Here is a 20986-nt window from a genome sequence, read left to right as displayed (position 1 = left end):
CATTACATTTCTTTCCTAGTGTGCCTTTTCCCTTTAGTCGCCCCTCATGGTGTGACACGGGGAGCCCAATCGGATTGAGATCAGGAAGATAGTCAACGCAAAACTCAATGACCTCCTCGGTTCCATAGCCCTTAGCAATGCATCCTTCTGGGCGAGAATGTTTACGCACGTACTTCTTCAATACTGCCATGAACCTCTCGAAAGGGAACATATTGTGTAGAAAAACAGGACCCAGAATAGTTATTTCTGTCACAATATGAACTAGAAGGTGTGTCATAATATTGAAGAAGGAAGGTGGGAAGACCATCTCAAAGCTGACAAGACATTCGACAATGTCTTTCTGCAGCTTTATTAGATTATTTGGATTAATTGCTTTCTGTGAAATTTCATTCATGAATGCACAAAGCTTTACAACTGCCAATCTCACATTTTCCGGTAGAACACCCCTCAGTATAACCGGAAGTAATTGTGTCATCAGAACGTGGCAGTCATGGGACTTCAAGTTTTGGATTTTCTTCTCTTTCACATTTATTATGCCCTGTATATTTGAGGAGTACCCAGACGGGACCTTGATACTGTTCAAGCAATCGAACATGCTTTCCTTCTCCTCTTTACTCAGATTATAGCTGGCAGGTTTTAAATAGTGGCGTCCTTTGTCTCTCTTCTCGGGTTGCAAGCCTTGTCGTCCAGCTAGCATCCACATGTCGCGCCTTGCTTCCAATGTGTCTTTTGACTTACCATACACTCCCAGAAAGCCTAGTAGGTTGACGCAAAGATTCTTCGACAGATGCATCACATCAATTGCGTTGCGAACCTGTAAGACTTGCCAATAAGGTAGGTTCCACAATATAGATTTCTTCTTCCACATTGGAACATGTCCCTGGTCATCCTTCGGAACAGGTTGGCTACCAGGACCCTTTCCAAATACTACCTTCACATCCTTGATCATCGAGAACACACGCTTTCCATTACGGAACAGAGGCTTACGACGAGTTTCGGGCTCTCCTTTGAAATGCTTACCTTCGGTTCTTAGGGGGTGATCAGAAGGAAGGAATCGGCGATGGCCCATGTATACGCACTTCTTACAGTGTTTCAAATAAATGCTATCGGTTTCATCATAACAGTGGGTGCAGGCCATGTATCCCATGTTCGACTATCCCGAAAGTTTTGCAAGTGCAGGCCAATCATTGATGCATACAAAAAGCAAAGCTCGGAGGTTGAAAGACTCCTGTTTATACTCATCCCACACATGTACACCTTCTTCTTTCCAGAGCAGTAAGAGATCATCCATCAAGGGTTGCAGGAACACATCAATATCGTTGCCAGGTTCTTTTGGCCCTTCTATAAGCACCAGCATCATGATGAACTTACGCTTCAGGCATAACCAAGGAGGAAGGTTGAACATACATAGGGTCACGGGCCATGTACTATGAGCGCTGCCAAACTCACCGTACGGATTCATTCCATCCGCACTTAGAGCAAATCTTATATTCCTTGGGTCGTTGTCAAATTGAGGATACTCTCGGTTAAGGTTTCTCCACTGGGACCCATCTGCTGGGTGTCTGATCATGTGATCCTCCTTACGGTCTTCTTTGTGCCACCGTATCAACTTAGCGTTGTCCTTATTTTTGAAAAAACGCTTCAGACGTGGTATTATAGGGAAGTACCACACCAACTTTGCGGGAACTCTCTTCTTTACCGGCTCCCCATCAACATCACCTGGATCATCTCGCCTGATCTTATACCGCAATGCGCTACAAACAGGACAAGCTTCCAAGTTCTCGTATTCTCCGCGATACAGGATGCAGTCGTTAAGACATGCGTGAATCTTCTGCACGTCCAATCCAAGAGGGCAAACCATCTTTTTAGCTTCGTATGTTGTTGACGGCAGTTCATTACCCTCAGGAAGCATGTTCTTTACAATCTTTAATAGCTCACCAAATCCCTTATCGGTGACACCATTAGTTGCCTTCCATTTCAGCATCTCTAGCGTGGTACCCAACTTCTTCTGATCCGGTTTGCAATTAGGGAACAACGGCCTTTTGTGATCCTCCAACATCTTCTCAAACTTTAATGCATCCTTCACAGTGTCACTGTCTTTCTGTGCATCAAGCAACGCCTGACCTAGCTCGTCAGGTGGCTCCTCTTGTGCAACATTTGCTTCACCCTCGTCCATTGGTTCATCTTGAAAGCCACCTGCTTCATGAACCCATGCCCAATCTGGAAGATTGTTATCACCATCGTCATCTTCTTCATTATCTTCCATCGTAACTCCAACTTCGCCGTGCTTAGTCCAAAGGCTATAGTTACTCATGAAACCATTCAAGGCCAGGTGATTCCATAGAGTTTCTCTTTTCCGGAATTCCTTTTTATTTTCGCAAACACTGCATGGACAACACATTAAACCCTTTGGCGACCTATTTGCCATTGCTGCCTTGAGAAAAGAATCTAAACCCTGAATCCACGCCGAGGTGCTCCGGCTTCCGTGCATCCATTGCCGGTCCATCTGTACAAATTAAAAAAAATCATGCTCATCTGTACTATGAATTTAGAAAAGTCTAAACGACTGATAATTTGAAACGGAACGGAGGGAGTAGCTTTGAGAGTGAAACTGTGAGAAACTCTCCAGAGGCATATCCAAGGTTTGGAAATTCTAAAAAAAATCAGACATATACAATAGGAGCTTGCAAAATTTTATGATCAAACTCAATCTCATTTTTGAGATATGAAAATCAGCAGATGGAATCACTATTTTCTTTATCTAGAAATTTTATGGGGAAAAAACCCGTTACTCATGAAAATGTATCGAAAAGTCAAGAATGAAGTAAACATCATGTTCTTAGTCATGCTTTTACTGCAATGATGCTGAAAGATTGACAGGGGGTAGTACAAAGATAGAATACCAATGGATCAAGGAAGACAGTTCATTTATTATTAGGAGACAATATAAATTGAGAGGCTTATCTATCAGAAGTTCAGAACATCACTGGTTAAAAGAAAGTTCAAATGCAAAACGATAAGATCTTAAGAGCATAAGAAGAAAACATCAAAATTTTGTTTTTTTGATACTAGCAATAGCTGCACAGGCCACAAGTCAAACATCATCAAATTACTAGCTAGAAGCCTAAAAATTTTATGGCTTATGAGAATTTGAGTGACAATTTGGTAAGTAAATATGTACTGAGATATAGCCAAAATTATGATGAATAGTTAACCATCAAAAACATAACATCGTACAATAATTTCAGAGCATGTTTTATTTCAAAAGGTTGAACACTCAGATGCTATGTACCTGACCAATAGTTAATAATTTTGTATTGTGGCATCCAAATAGATCAATAAAGAAATCTCATCCGAACTCAAGGTACCCAGATATCAACAATGTTTTTTTTGTTAACAGTAAAGGAAATGTGGTAGTATAAACTTTAATCCAGTTCAAACCACGATACTAAGGTTAGATATCAAATGGTAGAATGGTAGGTCTGTTTGTACAACAAACAAGAGTAATTCCTAAATCCAACTTGCACAGGAAACTGGAAGTACGAAGTTTTCAAATATATCAATGTTATGCTTTACCAATATTCCCATTACTACTAAATTAACCTAAAATATTCTCATTTCTCCTCAACCTTAAAATCACTATTTTCTTTATCTAGAAAGCATGAAACACACAATAAACACCGTGAAAGAAGAGTGGAAGAAGATACTAACCTTTGGTGCACTTGGATGGGTGAAATCCTCACAAATTTGGGGAAAAATGGGCAGCACCTCCCCTGTAACACGCCATGGGAGTGAGAAGAGCTCGGTTGAAGGCTGGGGAAGAAGGAGTGCCAAATGAAATGGAGGGCTGGGTTTGGAGTGGCCAGTATATACGGGGCAAGTTAGTGCCGGCTAGTAGCTTTAGCCGGCACTAACTGTGTACGTTTAGTGCCGGCTAGAGCTGACAGCCGGCACTAACTTGTAATTGACCACGTTAGTGCCGGCTAGATATGCCGACCGGCACTAACGTGCGTTTTGACCGTTGTGGCAGTTGGGGGGGATGGCACGTTAGTGCCGGCTGGTATTTCTAGCCGGCACTAACGTGCCCGCATGACACTGTTGAGGCACGTTAGTGCCGGCTCGTCCTTGACCGGCACTAACGTGCTGGTACCGATAGACCGTTTTCTAGTAGTGCTGGTTTTCTTAGTTCAATCAAAGGTACACACTTTCCGCATTTAGTTTTTATCGGAATCTCGGGACGAGATTCTTGTTAAGGGGGGTTGGCTGTGACACCCTATGTGTCCAAAAGACTAAGCAATAAAATCAATCACAAAAGAGCAAGAGAAGTATGAAACAACCTATCAAATCTACCTTTCAAGCAAATAAATTTGTGTTTGTGTATTTTATGCATAAACCTTTGAACTCTTGCAAACAAACCCTGTAACTTTCAAAGTTGATCATAACTTACCCTAGAAATTTAATGGCAAATCTGTCTTAACAAGAGCAACAAAAGTCTAGTTGAACTCAAAGGTTAACAGTGCAAAAATTCACATGAAATGACGTGCCATTTAAATACTTGTTTTTGGAAGTTCAAAATAACTTTTAATGCATTGCTCAAATGGGCATAGTAATAAAAGAGAAAATGTTTTCCTTAAAAAGTTGAACAAAAATGGTATTCAAATGTTTTTGATTTGACCATGGAAAGATTGAGTTTTAGACCTTTTTTCACCCAAGCCCCGCTGTTTTTGTTTTCTGCACATCAGTCCCATCATCTTCTCCCTCCTCTCCCCTCCCCTGCCCTGTCCCATCACCGGCAGGCCAGCTGGCCGGTGCTCCATAGCACAGCTGAGGCCGCCTGGACAAGTGGGCCTGCTAGCGCATCGGAAATCTTCCGCGGACCCACAAAATCTTGCGCTACCCCCTCAAGAAGCCTCCATGCAGCGACATTCCTCTGCCGCGGGCGCTACTGGTGCCACGGCGAGCCCCCGCCGGCGCCAGCAAGGTGGCTGCACTCCCAGTTTTGCCCTTGGTCTCACCTTCCCCTGCGGCTTGAGCCTAGGCCGTCATTCCCTCCCCTCTCGCCTATAAAAGCCCCACCAGATGCCCCTAAGCTCATCACCTCCAACCTCCAACTTCAGCAAGTCATCACCTGCACGTGGACACACCACTCCGCCCCAACATTGTCCAAACCAACCTTTCCACAACCTTCTCCGCCTCAACCCGAGGCTACACAGCCGTTCCCCGTGCCATCTTCCTCACCGGACCATCTCCCCCACCATCTTCCTCACCGGACCATTCCCCTCTTGCCTCTCCCGCCTTCACCCCTCACCACCGGCAACCCTAGTTGCAAGATTTTGGCCGGCAGTAGCTGTTCCCCTGTGCAAAGTGTCGGTGTTTTACTGGCTGCCCACCGCGGGATATACCCAAGGTGGTAAGTTTTGGGTTAAGGGACGCCGAGATCAGGAACTCGAAGGTGCAAGGAACACAAAGCTTAGACAGGTTCGGGCCGCAAGATGCGTAACACCCTACGTCCTGTATGGTGGTTTGTATTGCCTTTGGTGTAGAATGACCTAATGATCTTCTATTTCGAGAGGGGTCCCTGACCTCCCTTATATATCTGAGAGGCCAGAGTTACAAAGGTGCTAACCAACCTCCGCTGAGAGATCATACCAGAACATATCTCGAGTAGATCCCCTCCGTGTTGGTTAGCTCTATCTCCTATTTAAACGGGATAAACAAGAGATAAATAAAACGAATAAGAGATAAGACGGACTTAATCTCTTAGACCTCTTTGAACTACGTTATGTGCCCAGCCCGGTGGCCCTGGTCTGACAAGCCCCCAAGCTCTTCGTAGCTGAGTACTGCAGGCTTATCGAGTACTTTCGAAGCAGTCTTCGACTTCTTCTGGAGCTTCGTCTTGAAAACCTTCTTCGAGTACTTGCTTGGCCGCATCGAAGCTATGAGGTGCTCATGCCCTGAATTTTTGTTATGGTGTGCGATTTAAAAATCGCACTCCATATGGAGTGGCCCCCGAGCCTTAGGTTGAATCGAAGAATCAGGCTAAGGGTCCCATTTGTCTGTAATCCTCTTTATCCTTCAAAGAAATTTGAAAAATAAGTAGTCGATGCCACGTATCCCGCAGCCCCCGAGCCTTGAATCCAAATCGCACAAAATTTGGAGATAAGGATCCAACAACCGTGGCATGCAGGCAAAAAATGACAACTTGCAAAATTACCAAAACGATGGTACAGATGATGGGTATTAGATTATTAATTCGAAAAACCCCTTTTTTCTGGCTAACTAACCCTGAAAAAAAATGGTTAATCGAATATTTAATCCAAACAATCCACCAAATGACCTCTCGACGTCGGAATATTCTCGGAAGTGACTCCTGAACTTTGGAACAGTAACTTTCCCCACCCCGCTGGCTATTTAACCCCGCGACAACAGTAGGGAAAAAACCACGCTTTCAACCCACATTCCACCAAAAGCCACCAAAATCCCTAATCTGAGCCAAGCGCCGCCGCCATCCCCCCAAGGAAATCCTCCCGCTCCGCCCTTCCCGCCCCCCCGAGCATCTCGTGGCCAGCACATCAGAGATGGCGTCCAAGAAGTCAGAGATCGAGGAAAAGAAGAAAGAGGCGGAGCCATCAACCGCGGAGTGGACACACGGTAAGTGCTCCCTCATCAATCTGAACAAACTAGTTTCCGAGGGGTTGCTGCAAGAAAAGAACCTTGTCAATTGGCGCCCCTCATACCATGAACCTTTCCCCATGGAGAATGTCGACGAAATCGTCACATTCCTCCATTTTGCCGAACGAGGATTGGCCCTCCCCACTTGTTCCTTCTTTCGTGGCCTTCTTTATTATTACGGGCTTGAACTCCATCACCTCAACCCTAACTCCATTTGCCACATTTCCATTTTCATCCACTTCTGCGAAGCCTTTCTTGGAATCGAACCCCACTGGGATCTATTCCGCTTTCTCTTCCACGTCAAACCCCAACCTACCACGAAGAAACTGTCTGTAGTAGGGGGCGCCGGCATCCAACTGAGACAGCAAGCTAGCAAAAAATACCTTTCGTACAAATTCCCCTAAAATCTTCCTGGATGGAAACACCATTGGTTTTACATCGAAAACCATGCTCCCCATCTTCCGACGAAGTCGAACAGACCCCCAGTAGTGAGGGGAGAATGGAACCTTGAACCCTCCGGCGGGGAAATGGATCAAGTCAGAGAGCTGCTGGACGTCATTGAGGCACAGAAGAAGAAGGGAGTGACTGGCGCCTCCGTCATGTTCGCATTTTACAAATGCCGCGTCCAACCCATCCAGCAGCGCCATCACCTGGGCTTCGAGTACACAGGCCCCGCTGATCCTTCTCGCATGTGCGCAGAGGATTTGCCAGACGATGTCGCGCTCCAGCGGGTTCAGCGAGTGCTGCTAGATGTGGACGCCGTGCCGTACGTGCCCACATTGTTTTCCGCACGAAATCCGCCCAAACCAGTAAGAACTCGACTTCTTTTGCTAAAGATAAACGCTTTTGCACCGTTACTTAACTGAAGAACTTTCTGCAGGGACACACGGAACTATACAGCAGCTACCCGCCGCAGCCTGACATCCCCCGACTGGATCACCTCCTCCCCTCTGCTACCGCTGCGGCCAAGAAGGCTCGCCTTGCTGCAGCTCAACGCAGCAGCGAGTCCACCGGAGGCACGGGATCGCAGGCGGGAGAAGGAGCCGAAGGAGAATCGCGCCGGGACAACTCCTCCGACCAGAGAGTGGAGTTGACCGGCGCTTTACCACTGGTGCCAAAGGGTCATCGACTGGTGCGCAAAAGCAAGGCGCAAGAAGTCGAGTCCTCTAGGTACTGGTTTGCCGCTTTGACGAGTTACTAAGTATCAGTAGCGCTGAATACTGACAGTATCCACTCGTAGCCTTCCTGCTCTGCCCCCCGGGACCGAACCCGAAGGGGTGGGAACAGGCCCATCCGCTGTCGCTGCGGTGACCATTGCCGTGGCGGGGACCACTCATTCGGCCGGTAAAGCCTCGCCGCCGGCGACAGAGACTCCGCGACGGGCCTTGCGGGTGAAAAAGGCCGCCAAAAAGAAGTCGACACTGTGAGTTTACCTCCGGCGCTTGAAAATCTTGCTCTTGCCAGCTTGTATAACGACGACTTCGATGTCATCAGGGCTGTGAGCGCGATGCAGCTTCAGCTGGACCCGGGCACGACTACTGCAGCCCCAGAGCCGTTAACTCGGGCTGATCCTTCCAGTGCGGAGCCAGCCCCCGCTGCTGTGGCCTCCGAGCCCTCGGCGCCCGGAGAGCCAGTGCCCACGGAGCTGGCCCCTGAAGCAGATGCGACGCTTCCCGACTTGCCGCCTCCCGAGCTCCGACGAGATGAAACCGAAACTGGTGGCGGAGAACAAGTCGAACCCCCTGATGCCGCTCCTACCGATGGCACAGGTACGCGCGTATCTGTCGGCGACCGGCTACCGAGGTCTGGGCACAATATACTGACGACATTGTGGACTTGCAGGTGTCCAGCAACCGCTGCCCGGAGATGTCGCCGGATCCTTGAGGAATCCCCGTGAGATGTTGAGGGCCGGGCCGGGGTACAAGAACGTCACCACCACCGACCTGGTGGACGACCCCCTACTGACAGCAGAGAATTTGAGGACCTTCAAGAGCACCTTCAAGGAGTTATATGATTTTTCCATGGTAATACTTGGGTGATGTTCCGGTTGTGCATATTGATGAGTTGTTTTGACTCAATCTCCGCCTTTTGCGCAGCATGTGATCACGAAGTCCGAGAAAAAATCTGAGAAGCTCAGTGCGGTTGTGAGTGATGCGCGAGAGGTAGCTGCCCTGGACAAGCGCGTCTCCGAAGAAATTACGAAGAACTGCTATCTGCAGCGAGAGCTGGATATGCTGAAGCATGAAAGAACTTGAGAGACTTGGCTGCTCAAGAATGACCTGAAAAACCTCGAGAAGGCCAACTCCGAGCTCCAAAAACAGCTCAAGGAGCAACAAGCGGAGTACCAGGAGCAGCTCAAGGCAGAGAAGAAAGCGCACCAAGGTTCGCTTCCCTCGAGTACTTTGCCTTGGTAACTTCCCTTAGTTGCTGAAATATCTTCACCGCAGAGCTTAGGAAAGTAATAAAACACAAAGAGGAGCTGCTTACTGACATGAATAATATGCTGTATCGACGTACAGATGATGTCGAAAGGCTGCAGAAGGCGATTGGCGACACTGAACAACAGTTCATCGACTGCCTTCGGCAAATCAAAACGCTGGGCGAGAAGGACGAGCAGCAGCGGAAGGAGCTGGAGGACCTCAGGGGGGCCGCCCAGGAGCTGGTGGACATGGTGGATCCACCAGAAGAAGGCGAAGCGAGCCCGCGGCCCCTGCTGGAGCGACTTCGCGAAGCCCCGAAGAAGGTGGTCAAGTTCCTATCTGAGGCGCCAGTCGCATGCATGAGTAATGCCCTCGCGTATGTGAAATCCTTCTTGCCAAACGCGCAGCTAGACATTTTTGCGCAGGGGATGGCGGCGGACTGCACGGACGAGCGATTCAACGAGTACCTGCGAGAGGCCCAACCTGTAGCAGAATGAATTGTACACAGTGTTCTGCAGGATTAGGGTATGAGAAACAAGTAATTGTTCCTGTATGAAAATGCTTCACGCGATATCTCTACTTGTTTGCGTGCCTTAGCTGAAATGGGGTCCAAGCTTACAAGACTTAAGTAGTAGACGCTTCCTTGGGTGCAACGACCCGAAGGGTAGCTAATATTCGTCTAACAGATTAGCCACAACTCGATCGAGCGGGTCTAAACTTGTTAGGAAAGCACGCGAGCATCGTCGCGAGGTTGCCGTGCGTAGGGCAGAAAAACAGGACTACCCCGAGTGCGGCGACTCTGAGTGTAGTCGAAAGTCGCTCCTGCTGTGAGCGTGCTCTGTAAGCTAGGTAGGACCCAGACGGACGGATCGAGCTTGCTAGGAGCAGGTGCGGGCGGTGCCGCGGGTTTGCCATTCTTTTTGGCAGAAACAAGACTGTTCTGAGTGCAGCTACTCAAGATGTAGTCGAGATAGCGCTTTATGCGAGCCTTTCCAGCGTACTGGGTGTAAGCCAGTTGAGCGGATCGACTGTGTCGAAAAAAAATGCGACTGCTGTCGCGTCCGACCATCCAAGGTCGCAGCGGAACTCGATATGTAGAGGGGTTGGTCGGAGCCGAGGGTTCCGTCAGGAACGGGAGTCGAAAGGAGATGATCATGGCCGTAGCCCCCGCATCATTCACGACAAGAAGTCGATTTATATATATGTGTCTGCACACAACCATGGCCGTCGTGTAAGTAAAAAGTAATGTACAGCCCGAGTCATGTGGCTCATAGCCTCCAAATTGATTCGGGGAAAGGAGATCTTCTGAGCCCTCGGGGATTCAACGATCGCCGGGCCTCAACTTAAGGGTAGAACTTGCGCAGGTTCTGAACATTCCAGGAGTTCGGGACGTCGTGACCCTCAGGAAATTGTAGTCGATAAGACCTTGGCCTTGTAACCTTCTTGACGACGAACGGGCCCTCCCACCTTGAGTTGAGCTTGTGTAGGCTAGATTCGTCCTGAATACGACGCAAGACCAATTCGCCAACATTGAATGACCGCTCCCTGACGTTGCGATCATGATATCGCCGGATCCCCTGCAGGTACCGAGCTGTCTGGACAAGAGCGGTGCAACGAGCTTCTTCCACAGAATCGAGCTCTAACTGCTGCGCCTCGTCCGCCTCGCCTTCGTTGTACATTTCGACCCTTGGAGACCTCCACATGATATCGGCCGGTAGAATGGCTTTAGATCCATACACAAGGAAGAAAGGTGTTTGGCCTGTGGCTTTGGACGGCTGAGTCCGAAGCCCCCAGACGATGTGTGATAGCTCATGCACCCATTTGCCTCCCTTCTTGCTGTTTTCATCATAAAGTCTCTTCTTGAGGCCGTCAATGATCAGGCCGTTCGCCCTTTCGACTTGTCCATTGGCCCTTGGGTGTGCAACCGAGACATATTTAACTGCGATGCAAGCATTCTCGCAGAACTCCCAGAACTGGTTTGCCGTGAAGTTTGATCCCAAGTCTATGATGATGGTGTTGGGGAAGCCGAAACGATGCAAAATATCTGAGATGAAGTCGACAACCCGATCTGGCGTGAGCTTGGCTATCGGTTTGTACTCGATCCACTTAGTGAACTTGTCGATGGGTAAAGCCGCCTGGCGCCGTCGTGAAGGGCCCGATCATGTCGAGACTCCAACAAGCAAAGGGCCAAGATGGCGGTATAGTGATGAGGCTATGAGCGGGAACATGAGTTTGTTTGCCGAAGAATTGACAATTTTGACACCTGCGCACGAGATCCTCTGCGTCGGTCACTGCGGTGGGCCACCAAAAACCGGCCCTGTATGCTTTCCCCACTAGCGTTCTTGAAGCCGCATGGTTGCCGCAGATGCCCTCGTGGATCTCCCTGTGACAGTTCGTGCATTTGTAATGCTAGGCATATATTTTGTTAGTATGAAATATGTATTTGTTAGTATAAAGCTTGTGTGTGTTTGTGTGAAGTTTTTGAAAATTTAAAGTGCATGTAGAAAGGGGTGTTTTTGTAATTATAGAAAAACCTAGGGATGTTTTTGTAAAATGTATTTGGGAAAGGATAATTTTAAAATAAGTGAAAGGTGGTTTTGTAAACATGTTTTCCTTATTTTATCTCTTGTAAAAATATATATTTATTTACCCAAAAGTTGCATTTGAAATGCATATGTTGAAGTGGGTAAAAAGTTAGGGTAAAATGGTAAAAATAAGGGTGTTTATGTAATTCTATGAAAGTACAAGTCCTTTTATGCAAATGTTTTATTTACAAAAGTAACTTTCAAAATTACTCAGGGCTAAAGTGTAAAAGTGCAAGTCATCATGACGAGTCTATCCCGTCATTGTGACGTGTCATAAATGCTTGCATTTAGGTCCTGAATTTTATAAAATTTCATTTTTTAGGACAAAAACAATTCAAATCCGACTGTTGTTCAAAGATTCACGTGTAAAATATAAGTTTCGAATTTTTGAACTTGGGCCCTAAAGCAATATTGTAGAGTTTGAAAAACTCTCCAACTTTCGTTTTGGGTATTTCTTCATTTGGGTTTTAAATCAACGGGAAATTTTGTTTTACAAACAGGTCCCTGCAGTTTTCGGAAATTACGCAAAGGTCCTTGGGAAATCCTTGTTCCCTTCCTCCTCTGCTTTTCCTCTCTCTGTTCCTTCTTATCCTCCACTGGCGGCGCCCTTATCTCCTGTTCCTCTCTCCCTCTCGTTTCTCTAGGCCGGCACGGGAGCACACAGCTCCGGCGGCGAGCGGGCCCAGCGCAGGTGCGCAGCTGGCGCACAGGGGCGCGCGGGTTACGGCGCGGCTCAGGCGGCCGGTCGCAGGAGCGCGAGCGGCGGCTCGGCTTGGTGTGCGGCAGGGCCAGGCGGCGCGGGCCGAGCGGCGCGCAGGCACTGGAGCGCGCGGAGGCTGGCGGCAGCGGCCAGGCGCGGTGCTGCGCGCGGAAGCGGAACGAGCAGGAGGCGGCGCTGGTGCTGGGCGGCAGCACTGGCGAGCGGTCCACGCGCGCGAGGCTGGGCGGCGGCAGTGCGCGGGGCGTGCGGCAGGCGGCCGCGGCCCAAGCAGCAGGCGGGGTGGCGGTGGCCCAACGCGGGTGGCGTGCGGCGCGGCTGGCGGGGCGGCGTGCGGGCAGCTGCGACAGGCGGCACGCGGGGCGCAGGAGGGCGAGCGGAACGCCAGGCGTTCGGGCGGCGCCAGAGCGAGGGGGCGCGGCACTGACGGCCGTAGCGGGCGCCGGGCGTGTGGGCGCGGCGGCGCAGGAGCCAGAGCGGGAGTTGGGGGAACGCGTGTGAACGAAGCGCGCGCGGCGAGTGAAGGCACGCGGACGACAGTGGCTCGGCACAGTGGTGGATGGCGTGAACTGGAGCAGGCGAGGGCCGGCGCAAGCAGAAGAGGCGGTCGCGGTAGGAGCTGGGTGAGCGGCGCCTAGGTGCTGGCAGAGCGCGGATGTGGAACGGCACAAGCGGAGGCATGCGATAGAGGATGGTGTGCGGAACGCGCGCGGGAGCAGAGCGCGCGAGCGACGACCGCAGCTGGGTTGGCGCGAACGGCTCCGGCGTGAGCTGATGCGGCGCGACGCAAGCGAACTGGCGTCGAGCGAGTACGGGAGCTAGAGCGGCATGGTTTCGGCAGTGCAGGTGCTGGAGCGGCAAGAACGTGAGTGACGCTGAGCGGGTGGCGCGAGCGTGCGCGTAGTGACGCGCAGAAGCTGGCAGGGTGTGCAGGTATTAGGCGGCCGGAGTAAGCACGGCACAGATGCAGGCGGCGTGGGCGTGTGAGTGCAGGAACAGAACTTGAACGGAGGTGAACGGCCCGGAGTGAGCAATGACGTGCAAGGCGGTTTCAGACACGTGAGCAGCAGTGCGATGCGGGCCAAGAACGCGCGCGGTTCGGGCGTGCGCGGGCGGAAAAGAGACGTGGCGGATCGGGACAGACCCACACGAAGGGCGACCAGGTCGCGCACGGCAGTACCTTGGCAAGGACGGTCGCGGAGGGACCTGCGACGCGGCAAGGCCGAGGTGAGTGCGGGCCTGACAACAGAAGGAAGAGGAATAATCATGCAGGGCGACGACGTGCAGAGCGATGATGTGTGGAGGTGGTGTCCGGATGCGGTGAGCTCAGAGGAACCACGCACGGTGAGCTCCCTTAATCCTAGCGGAGGCGGAGAAACGCTTATGGCGCGGCAAGTCAGAAGGAGGAGTTAGCCTAGCGAATCAGTTCGGCTCCATCGTCATGTCTCAGAATCCACGACATCCAGCAACTTCTACTCTTCGTCACCGTTGAGCTCTTCTCCTAACCAATCTTGTTCGGGAATTCACTTTCCGTCTGTTCTTCTCCATAACCAAGGTTTGCTCTGATTCTTTGAATCTTTCTAATGCCGGCGATTCCTTTGCCGGAATATCGTCGTTAATTTTCTGTTATCGGTTTTCCCGAACCAGGGACTTGATTGCTTCGCTTTAGAAAGTTCTAGGGTGTTTTCTGTAAACGTTTACAAGTTTTATGTTGTGCTCTTGAATTGAAAATCTTGATGTGTGGTCTAGGTCAACTGTTAGGGAATGAATGTTTTATTGTGCTTTGTATTGTATGCTTATGTTATAGCTGGAAAGTAAGCCATAGCATGTATGTCTTAAATAGAGTTGTGTGATATCTAGTTAATCTTCTTATACGAATGCTCATGTCCCTGCCATCAGGACTTTGTCCTCGTCTCGATTGCTATTTCTTTAGGTTCCTTGTTGTATAAGGGTCCCGTTAGTTCTTGCGTGTCTGCTGCTTAGCCAAAACATCTCGACAGCTATGCTTCAGTGTTAGGTTATCAACCCAGCCACTTAGCATCCGTTTTCGTTAAGTCTATGATGTTTCCATATAACAGCTGTCAGTCAATACTTCTACCATCGGCTGGTTAGCTAATACGGTTGTTACCTTTCTAGTATCGACTATTGCCGATACAAGTCTGTTGTTCTATCCTGCATCGACTACACCTAGTCGATGTATCAAAGGTGCACATGCAATCTTAGGATTCTTGCCATCGGCCGATCCAAGCCGATTTTGGTTGCTTTTCCATAATTGGTCAAGCACGGCCGATCAATCCTTAGTTTTTCCCATCCTTAACCACACACTTCTATCAGTCGATTTATCGACTGAGAGGTCGGCCTTATACTTATCGGTCATGTACCCTTAACCACACTCCAATCGGCTATACGTCACTCAATTGTTGTGTTGACGTAATTGAGTCGATACAACCACACTTAGTTACCTAGAATAAGACTTAAGCACATCTCAGTTAAAACACAACTGCTTTAGGAATCATTCCTCTGCTGAAGTAATCGATACTTTCATCGATCGTCTGGAAAACCGATGCACCTTTCCCTCAGCTAAACCCCCGTTGTTTCCAATCGGCTCTGTTGTGATCTTCAACGAGCAGCCGATTCCAATTAGTTGTCCACCTAAAGCTCTATCTAAGTTTAGTTTTAGATCTTTTTGGGTGTAATGTGAATAGTATGTTATATGAGTGTTGGATTGTAACTGTATTGAGAAGTAAGGTAGTTTTATGTGCGCACTTTGAATGTAATGTCGCATTGCATGTAGATACGATTACTTCGGCAACGGTACCTACGGGATCTCCCCGGAGTCTACGGAGGATGTTCCTGAAGACCGAGTGAATGTCACCAAGAGATCAACTGAAGCCCCGAACCAAAGTTCGGAAGATGTTGATTTACTGACTTCAGACCCACCAGTAAAGGCAAGCCCCGGACATATCTCACTACTTTATTTACACTGCAATCTATATCTATCTATATTGTATCTTGCATTAGGTCTAGGAATTGAGGTGAAACCCTAGATGCACGAATCCTAGGAATCCAATGTAATGCTTCCGAGTCCTTATCGGATAGATGCTCCGCTAATAGGACCGGTAGAAGTCGGGTGATTTCCTGTCACTCGCGCGATATAGGAGTTGCATGTTTATTTACCTGCAACCACTATAAGGATGACGGACAGGGTCATGGGCTGTATCATGACCTGGAAGTTTGCCCTGTCTGTTTTGATAAAAGTTTTAAGGCCGAAATGTATGGTAGTGGTGGCTAAGCGTTTGAACAGTACTAGCCACATGCCGCGAAATATGGTAAAGCGGTAAGCCTAGTAACCGATCGGCCCGGCAAGTGGGTATATTTCCACCACTCGAACTTTATGTTATAATCACACGCACCGACCTGTGGGAGTACGTTCTGCATGGCAGACAGGAATACGGGTTTTGTAGTCGCGCTACAGACGTATGTCCTGCACGAGTGATGTGCGTACGGTCCTGCAAGTCGCTTGTGGTGGCCTGCCCACGAGTCGGAATGAAAGGTAAACGGTTGCTTCGGAAAGCCCTGCCGGTAATCCCAAGCGTGTGTGTTAGGTTTACCTTGCAAGGTTTAATTCGATTCGAATCGTCCGCCTCTCACGAAGCTTGAGATTGCTTATCACTTCTGCCACATTGAGTAAGAAAGGAATGTGTTAAAGAGATAATCTTGGTGAATGATAATCCCTACCTTGCTTGCTTAGTATAGGTGCTAATCTAGAATAAATACTCAACTAGAAGATGAAAGCTAAAACTTGAAAATAGATCATACTCTTTGTTACTTTTCAGCTGAAAATAAACCCAGATCCTTTACAATGCCTTCATAAGTCTAGTTATGGGCTAAAGTATACCCAATCCCGGGTAAGCCTTGCTGAGTATTAGTATACTCAGCCTTGCCAGTTTTATGTTTTTCAGGTAAAGCCTTTGAAGATCCTACTCTTCCCTGTCTTGGCCCTATGCTCTTCCAGAAGATTGGTCCGTGGAATGGGATCCGTCCCCGACCAACATTGGTGATACCGAGTGATGTCGTGCTGGGGCTTAGCATGACATCCGTTTTGTCGACGTGCTGTAGATCATCGCGTATGTTTTCCGCTGCTAAAGATCATAGCTTAAACGGTTTGTATTATTTTCTCTAGGTTTGAAACTTTGTACTACTTTCATAAACTCTTGTAATGTAATTCCCTATTATGTAAATTGTGATGGTGATTGTATCTCTGGACTCACCTTTGTGTGAGGTAACCTTATTGATCCTGTGTATCGGTGGTTTATCGGGACGTTACCCGACAGGCCAAGGGATTATACCGTTTGAAGCACGTTGGAGCCCTCGGGAGTGGACTCGCGTACTTGAGCCGGTATAATTCAGGTTGGTTCTGCCACACTCCCGCAGTATGTCGTAACCATCTTCCTTTGTGACGCACTTCATGAGAACTCCTGACCGAGCGCCACGCCGATAGAGCTTGCCGTTGACCAGGACGAAGCCCTTGCTTCTTCGTGAGACGCGTGCTGCTTCTGCGCTCTTGGCGTCGATTCCTGCTGGTAGCCGTTGGTCTCGAATAAAGTCGATAAAAGCCTCTCGCCAGTCCTCCTGCACCACCATAACCTCTCGATCGGGTTGTTGGGGACCCACGTCGATGGTTACCGGTGGAGAAGACTTGATGGATGGCTGTCTGAGCTCCTGGACGAAGACTCCCGTTCGGACCCGGGCACGCGTGGACCCCAGTTTGGACAGGGTGTCCGTGCCAACATTGTGCTCCCGCAATACATGATGAACCTTCAGGCCGGAGAATTTGCTTTCCAATTTGCGCACTTCCTGTACATAAGCATCCATTGTCTCCTTGTTGCAGTCCCATTCCTTGTTGACCTGCTGAACGACAAGGAGAGAGTTGCCATATACAAGTAGTCGCTTGATCCCTAGTGATATTGCCAAACGGAGCCCGTGAAGCAAAGCTTCATACTCGGCTTCGTTGTTGGATACCGCCCATAGGATCTGAAGGACATATTTCAACTATTCACCTCGTGGAGAAATAAGCAGAACACCAGCGCCGCCGCCGTCGAGCTGGAGGGACCCATCAAAATACATAGTCCAGTGCTCTGGCTTGTCCATTGGGGTTGGGACTTGATTCTCCCTCCATTCAGCCATGAAGTCGACTAGAGCCTGTGACTTGATTGCAGTGCGTGGCTTGAAGTCGATTGACAAAGCCCCCAGTTCCACTGCCCACTTGGATATGCGCCCCGTGGCATCTTGATTATGAAGAATATCCGCCAGTGGGAAGTCCGTGATCACAGTGATCTTGTACTCGTCGAAGTAATGGCGTAGCTTTCTGGATGTGATTAAGATTACATACAAGAGCTTTTGAACAGTCGGATACCGTACCTTGGATTCGGAGAGGACTTCGCTGACGAAGTAGACAGGCCTCTGCACTCCAAACACATGGCCTTCTTTGCCTCGCTCGACTACAATAGCACTGCTGACAACATGAGTTGTTGCCACGATGTAAAGTAGTAGATCTTCCCCTGGCAACGGTGCTGTAAGGATCGGAGGTGACTGAAGATGATGTTTCAGATCCTGCAAGGCCCGCTCAGCCTCCTCCGTCCATTGGAACTTATCCTGGCATTTCAGGAGCTTGAAGAAAGGTAGTCCTCTCTCCCCGAGACGGGAGATGAACCTGTTCGGGGCCACCATACAACCTGTTAACTTCTGCATATCCTTGATTGTGGTCGAAGCCTCCATATCAGTGATGGCCGTGATCTTTACAGGGTTGGCTTCAATGCCCCGGTTGCTGATGATGAACCCGAGCAATTTCCCTGAAGGAACTCCAAAGACGCACTTGGTGGGATTGAGTTTCCACCGAAATCTGCGCAAACTGCTGAATGTTTCCTCCAAATCTGCAATTAAGTCGCTGGATGCCTTGGTCTTAATGACGACGTCGTCCACATAAGCCTCAACATTTCGGTGCAGCTGATCCGCGAAACACATCTGGATCGCACGCTGATAGGTTGCTCCTGCATTCTTCAACCCGAAGGACATTGTTTTGTAGGCGTAAGTCCCGTACGGGGTGATGAAGGCAGTCTGGATTTGGTCCTCCTCCTTGAGCGCGATCTAATGATAACCTGAGTAACAATCAAGAAAACAAAGAAGGACACAACCAGCCGTCGAATCGACAACTTGGTCAATGCGCGGCAGCCCAAAATGGTCTTTTGGGCAATGCTTGTTGAGATCAGTGTAGTCAACACACATTCTTCATTCATTGTTCTTTTTCTTTACAAGAACGGGATTCACGACCCACTCTGGATGGATTACTTCTTTAATGAATCCAGCCGCGAGAAGTTTAGCGATCTCCCGTTTAATGGCCTCACGCTTGTCGTGGGCAAACCTCCGCAGGCGTTGCTTTTTAGGCGTAGCCTTCGGATGTACATTCAAAGCATGCTCGATCAACTCCCTAGGCACCCCTGGCATATCCGCTGGTTTCCATGCGAATATGTCTCGGTTAGCCCGAAGGAAGCTGGCGAGCGCGAATTCCTATTTGTCACCTAAGCCGACACCGATGATAGCGGTCTTAGATGAATCTCCCTCCTGAAGCTGGATTGACTTGAGGGCCACGTCATCAATCTACTGGATGCTCAACTTGCTGGCCTGCTTGGAAGGAATCTTAGCCCGGATTGGGAAAGCTGCTGCGCGGCCGCGAGTACTTCTCCCGAAGCACCTGGCATGCGAGTAGTCGAAGCATATTGGATCGCCTCCTGATTACAGTCGTATGACTTCTTCAGGTCGCCACGGAGGGTGAGTACCCCACTAAGTCCTAGCATCTTAAGAAGCTAATAGACGTAATGTGGCACTGCCATAAACTTGGCGAGTGCCGGTCGACCCAATATAGCATGGTAAGAAGATTCGAAGTTAGCCACCTCGAACTTGATGAACTCGGTACGGTAGTTCTCCCGCGTGCCGAAGGTGACTGGGAGGACCACCGTACCCAGCGGGTGTGCTGCGTTACCTAGGACGATGCCGTAGAAGGGAGACTTACTGGGAACCAGCATGTCCTTGAAATCCAGGCCCATTTTCTTCAAAGTGCTGATGAAGATGAGATTGAGCCCGCTCCCGCCATCGATTAGGACCTTGGTGAGCTTGACCTCCACCACCACAGGGTCCAGGACCAAAGGGAACTTACCGGGCTCCGAAAAGCTCGTCCACTGGTCATCGCGGGAGAACGAGATGGGGACCTCCGACCAACGGAGTGGTCGTGGTACCGCCGGCTCGATGGACAAAATCTCCCGTAGGAGCAGCTTCTGATCCCGCCTGGAGCAAAAATCCTCGTCTCCCCCAAAGATGACGTTGACAACTTTTGACGCGTCTTGAAACTTCAGGTTGCGCCCGTGGTCCTCTTGATCATCATCCTCGGGTTCTTTGTCAGCAGGCTTCTTGTTCTTCTTTCCGCCACCGGAGTTGCTGAACATCCTCCGAAGGTGATAGCAGTCGATGGCGGCGTGGCTGGCGCCCGGATGCCATGGGCTGTAACGCCCTGAAAAATTACTCAATAAAATCATGCACTAGAGTGATTCGGTTCAACGCCAAAACCCTAACCGGAGCGTGTTCCGCATCGCTCGCTCACACGCGACCGTCCGCCGTAATTAACGCAGACGCGACCCCCTTTCTTTTCTCCTCTCCTCGTGCCGCGCGCATGGCCGACCGGCCGCGACCAATGCCGCAAGTAGCGCCGACGCTCCTCGTGCCGCGAGCGAACCCCAGCGCGCGCGTGGCCGACCGGCCGCGGTCGCCGCCGCGATCGGCGCCGGCGCGTCTTTTCTTTTCCTCTCCCTTTCTTCTCTCCCTCCCATTCCTTCCTTTTTTCTTTTCTTTTCAACCTCCCTCTCTCTTTTTCTTTCTCTCCTTTCCCTCTCTCCCCTTTTCCTTTTTCTTTCTCTTTTTCCTTCCTCCTTTCTTTTTCCTCTTCCCTTCCTCTCCCCCCCCTCTTTCCCCTGGCTCTGCCCCGGGCGCCCGAGCGCTGCTGCGCGCTGGCCCCGCCCGGCCGTGCCGCACGCGCGCACGCCGTGCGCTGCCGTGCCGCGCACGCGCTCGCCCCTGGCCACGCCGAGCGCTGCGCCGTGCCCACGACCCGCTCTGGCCCGCGCCGTGCTGCGCCCTCCGCGCGACGCGCTGCGCCCCGGGCCGCGCCACGCCGCCCCGCGCGCGCACGCGGCCGCGCCGCCCGCCGTTCGCCGCGCCGCCCGCCGCTGTGCACCCCGCCTTGCCGCTCGCGCCGCTCCTGTGCCGGCCCAGCACCACGTGCGAGCTCGGCGCCCTCCCCGCCACGCCGCATCGCGACGACAGCGTGCGGCCGAGGCGCCATTAATGGCCCCTCACCGGCCACCACCGCCCCGCCATTTCCCCGGCTATAAAACGGCCCCTCGCGCAGCCCCTCACTCCCCCACAACTCCCTCCGCCGCCGCTTGCCTCCTCCCCTGTCCCCAGCGCCGCCGCCGCCTGTGGCATTGCCGCCGCCCGCCGGCCTCCGTCGCCGCGCCTCCTCGCCCCACCTCCGCCCGAGG

The sequence above is a fragment of the Panicum hallii genome, chromosome 7 (genome assembly GCF_002211085.1).
Source record: "Panicum hallii strain FIL2 chromosome 7, PHallii_v3.1, whole genome shotgun sequence".
In the NCBI taxonomy this organism is placed as follows: domain Eukaryota; kingdom Viridiplantae; phylum Streptophyta; class Magnoliopsida; order Poales; family Poaceae; genus Panicum; species Panicum hallii.
The sequence above is the reverse complement of the archived record's forward strand: the minus strand, read 5'-3'. Positions refer to the sequence as shown.